The sequence below is a fragment of the Theropithecus gelada genome, chromosome 9 (assembly GCF_003255815.1).
Source record: "Theropithecus gelada isolate Dixy chromosome 9, Tgel_1.0, whole genome shotgun sequence".
NCBI classification, from domain to species: domain Eukaryota; kingdom Metazoa; phylum Chordata; class Mammalia; order Primates; family Cercopithecidae; genus Theropithecus; species Theropithecus gelada.
This window is the reverse complement of record NC_037677.1, coordinates 38,299,878-38,305,025: the sequence shown is the minus strand read 5'-3', so window position 1 is coordinate 38,305,025 and position 5,148 is coordinate 38,299,878. Positions and strand designations below refer to the sequence as shown.

The 5,148-nt window shown below is 55.1% G+C and overlaps 1 pseudogene; it reads right to left on the bottom strand.

Moving 5' to 3' along the window:
* Positions 1 to 4,627: 4,627 nt before the first annotated feature.
* The window catches only part of LOC112631009, a 12,540-nt pseudogene continuing 12,019 nt past the window's right edge, over positions 4,628 to 5,148 (bottom strand).

Here is a 5,148-nt window from a genome sequence, read left to right as displayed (position 1 = left end):
GTGGAACAACTTTGGAAAAACACTTGGCATTCTTTAGAAAAGCTGAACAGGTAGGGCGTGGTGGCTCACACCTGTAATCCCAGCACTTTGGGAAGCCGAGGTGGGTGGATCACCTGAGGTCAAGAGTTCGAGACCAGCCTGGCCAATATGGTGAAACCCAGTCTCTACTAAAAATACAAAAACTAGCCAGGCATTGTGGCGGATGCCTATAGCCCCAGATACTTAGGAGGCTGAGGCAGGCGAATCGTTGAACCCGGGAAGCGGAGGTTGCAGTGGGCCAAGATCACACCACTACACTCAGCCTGGGTGTCAAAAAAAAAAAAAAAAAAAGAGAAAAAATCTGAATACTGGAAATCCGTTCACCTCTTGGTCTGTATCCTCCACACCTTACACTGCTGCACCAGCACTCACGGACAAGATTGTCAGCACGAACTCTGACAGTCCCAAACTCAACTCACCTGGAGGTGTAACGACAGGGAATGGATAAACTGCGGACTAATCATTCAATTAAAAAAAAAAAACAAAACTTACCAATAAAAGCGCCTACAACTGCATGTAACAAAGATGCAGGTCACATAACGTTAAACAAAAGATACACACGATACAGTATTATCCTAAACAGGTATTATTCAAACAGGTAACAAGATACTGTCAGAATGCATAGAGATGGTAAAATATTTTTAAAAAGCAAGGACATTTCTCTATGTCATGACAGTGCTAATCTAAGAGGGAGGGACAGGGTTATGAGGAGTTAGGGGAAATCTCTGGCTTGGTCATGCGGACACTTTTTGTTTGTTTGTTTGTTTTTGAGACAAGAGTCTTGCTCTGTTGCCCAGGCTAGAGCGCAGTGGTGCAATCTCGGCTCACTGCAACCTCCACCTCCTGGGTTCAAGCAATTCTCCTGCCTCAGCCTCCTGAGTGGCTGGGACGACAAGTGCTCACCACCACGCCCAGCTAATTTTTGTATTTTTAGTAGTTTATTTTAGTAGTATTTTTACTACTTTATTTTTAGTAGTATTTTTATTTTAGACGGGGTTTCACCATGTTGGCCAGGCTGGTCTTAAACTCCTGACCTCAAGTGGTCTGCCCGCCTTGGCCTCTCAACATGCTGCGGTTACTGGTGTGAGCCACCGTGCCAACCTACTTATTTTCTAATTATTCTCACCTGGATGAGATGGCTTACACCTGTAAGCCCAGCAATGTGAGAGGCTGAGGAGGGGTATTCTCAAATTGTACTATATGCCTTACGGGCTTTTCTACATTAATATATCCCACAAAAATATTTTAAAGATATATACAGGGGGAAAAAAACACCTATTCAGTCACTGGCAATATTAGGAAGATATGCTATAGTCAACATTTGCTTACTGATTTAGCAAATTTCAGAATTATGGGACAGAGAAGCATTTTAAGAAGTTACTTATCAGCAAGGACATGATAGGAAACCCCTGAGCGGTAAGGCCAGGGTCTCCCCCGAACTTTCCAGTAACCTGCTGCCAAACTCACGCCACGGACGCCCCGTGTCTCCCCCCGGCCTGGGCCGGCAGCGCTGAACTGTTACATTAAATACGGGCACGTGGATTACCATGAACACTAAACCGCTTCGTTATTTTTTTCCCCCATAAACTGAGTCATTAAAAAACCAAAACAGTTAAACTCCGGGAGGCTTCAGTTCTCTGAACACAGCCGGACTTTAAGAGTGGGCTGTGGGCGCCTCGGGTCTCTTAAGGACTCGGCCTCCAACAAAAATGAACTAGGAGCAAAGATATCAGCGAGAACCACAACTGCCGGCCCCATTTACTACCCCCATTAAAGCCCACGCCAATGGAGGGCCCTGCCGGGAGCGCCACGGGCAGGCCCGGCCCCCAGCCCCGGGAGGGGCAGGAGCTCCGGGGTCCTCCGGCCTCAGAGCCTCGGATGCGTGAGCCCAAGGAAGGCCCCGGCAGACGCTCGGGGTGCGGGGCGCTCACAGTGCGGGGAGCTGCCAGGCCTGGGCGCAGGGACACGGACCCCTACGTCTCCGGACCGCCCTGGACCTTCCGCTCCCGGGAGCCAGCACGCCGAGCACTTCTAGCCGCCCACCGCAGCGTCTCACCGGCCGCTCAGCTGCCTCAGCGCACTCAGCCCCTTCCGCCCGCCGCAGCGCCACACGGCGTATGACCAGCGCGGGGCTGGCGAGGGACCCCAATTAACCCGACGTAGGGCGCGAGGCGGGGCTTGCTGTGACGGCCCCACTCCTATTCGTCATCGCGAACGGCAACGTCCTCTGCGATAGGCTGTAGATGAAAAGGGCGGGCCTCCACTGCTCTGGGACGGGCGGGAGGGCGGTGCAGAGGGCGATGCGCGGGAGGGGCGGGGCCGACATGCCGAAGGAGGCAGGCAAGGCGAGAAGCGTGCTCACGGGTAAAAGGGGAGCGGCCGGCTTGCCGAAAGGGGCTGGATGCGGCCAGCAGCAGGATGTGGACAGATGATGGGGGGGGGAAGTGGGCAGGGGAGAAGTGGGACGTGGCAAGAGGCGTGTCTATGAAGATAGAGTGGAGCCTGGTGAAGGGCGGGGCTGCGCAGGTGAAAAGAGGGGCTCCTGGAGGGCGTGCTATGTTGGGCGGAGCTGGGCAAGTGAGGGGAGGAGCTTAGTGAGGGGTGGCTCTTTGCAGGTGAGGAGTGGAGCCTAGTAGGCCCGGATGCAGGTGAGCTGGGCCTTGGGGATGGGGCTTGCAGGCGATGGGGTGGAGCCAGTGGGGCGGGGCTGCAGGCAAGCTGCGCCTGGGGGGCGGGACTTGCATGCGAGAGGCGGGGCCTTGTGGGGGCAGGGCTGGCAGAAGAGGGTGGGGCTTGGTGATGGACCGGGCTGTTGGAGTGAGGGTAGTGGCCTGGTCGGGGGCTGCCGGAAGCTGGGCCGGGTGTACATTGGTAATCCTCTCTGGCCTTGGTCATGTGGCTCAGGCTGTGCCCAGCAGGGAGGCCAGCCCGATCGGGCTGCCGTCTCCACCCTGAGAGTGAGGGCTCCTTCCCCCAGCGCGGGTTAAAGCAGGGAGGCTGGGCCCCATCGAGGGTGGGGTCTCCACCCTTCCACCCTGAGAGCGAGGGCTCCTTTCCCCAGCGCCGGTTAAAGCACCGTGTGTCCACCTGTGCAGTGGCTGGTCCCAATGTGCCCTGGAGGGCAGAAACCCTGGGTCCTGCCGCTGGTCCGGGGCATCTGCTTCCCCTTCCTGCAGTTCCTGGGAGGGTCTGTGTGTCCAGAGGGCTCTGATCCCTGCCTCAGGACCACGGGTGAGGGGTCAAGATCGCCCGCTTTGAAGCTGGCCCGGATCTTGGTTCTGTGGATCCTCGCTGTGTGGCTCTGGAGCAATTCTGTCCTCAGGAGATGGATCCTCACAGCCGCCTCTAGGACCCTGAGGAGAATTAATAGGACGACCCCCGGGTAGCTGCTCCTGGCCCTGTGCGGAGCCAGTCCCATGTCTCCACCAGTTCCTTCCCTCTGTGCTCCCCTCCACTGTCACATCGCCAGCCTTTATTTCCTTTTCCTTGGACCCAGGCAGCGAATGCCCCACTGGCATTGGCAGCCCCTTCTCTAATATATCCGCAAATCACTTCCTGACGGACAGCCCTGACCGGCCATTGGCGTAACCAAAACCCCACAAAATAGAACCCAACTTTCCTATTAAGCTGTGCAGAGCTGTCCCAGCCCCACTTCCCACAGGCTGTCCTCATTCGCCATGGGATCCGTGGTTCTCACCTGGGGCTGGGGGTGCCCCTGGCATCCAGTGGGGAGCGTCAGGGATGTCCCTCCAGGCCCAGTACAGTCCCCTAGCTGGTGGCCGGCAGACTGCAGCACCCAGCCTGATCTCCCTGTGGCTTCCGGTTCCCCGAAGCCAGCTGTGCTTTGCTGCCTCTTCGTCCTCTCAGACGGGTGCCGTCTCTCCACCTTCGCTGGTTAGCAGTGTTCCATCCATTAAAGCTCAAAGCACTGCCTCCCGGCAGCGCAGCCCCTTCTCTTGGCCTGCCATCTGCCTGTGCCCCGCCGTCTGTGACATGTCCTCGCAGGCCCATCAGAGCGAGGCTCCCAGGGACGGAGCGGTTCCTGTTTGTGTCTCTGTCCCACCTTCTCTGGACCTGGCACCGTGCCGTTTGCTGACAGAGGTCTTGGGTTGATTGTCAGCAAAGCAGACAATCTATATGGCTCTAAATGGCTGTGAACAGCTTGATTGGGGTATTTTAAAAATAATTGGATATGTAAACATTTGAGTGTGACACAGGTGGATTTTTGGGCGAATGGTCTTGTTCTTCAGGGAGTAACCACAGGCCCATCCACAAGGACCATTTCTGGCTGATTTATGGAACGCTGTTCTACCTGGTTAATTTTGAACGTTATCGCAGCCTGAGAAGTACCTCAGCATGTGACGAAGATCACTGGTTTGAATCCTAATCTGCTCCTTAGGAGCTGCACCTTCCATGCCTCCGTTTCTTCCTTGGTTAGGTAGGAAAGGTATGAGCTACCTCAGAGTTGTGAGTGAGACCTGCATCGAGTGACCGCATTAAAATGCCAAGAACTGCACCCGGAGGGTTGATATTTAAAGACTTTAAACATTCCAATGCTGCATTTTAGTACCCGGGTAAAACAGCAAAGTTATGACAGATGCAGATGCAGACCCTCGGTGAGGTGGGGGGCTGATGACAGGAGGTGGGTCACCGACCCTGGAATGAGGGCATGGTCTGTTCGAGACTGAACAAAGTGTACGTCATTGCGTGTACCACGGAGGTCCCTCTCGTGAAGTCCTGGAAGGGTCCATGTGGCTGAGCCGTGCGGTCTGTCGGTGACATCCGGCAGGAGCAGAGCTTTCGGGTGCAGTCTTGCTCTTGTGTACACGGCCCTCAACGGTCTCAAAAGTCTGAGGCTTAAAGCAGGCTTGGGGTTTCCTGACACCTCCTGGCCATCTAATTTGCCTGGCAAATATGATTTTCTTGGGTGTAAAGGTGAAGGAGTGGGTGACTGTGGTGAAAGTGTACTAATTACTGCACTTCTGGGTCAGTGGTGCTTGGTTGAAGATGCTGTCTGCCCTGGGTGGACGTCTCTGGGGTGGTGATAACCAGTGGCTGGATGTCATGGGGTTGCCAGGAAGATGCCAGCTTTTTCCTTTTTCCTCAGTA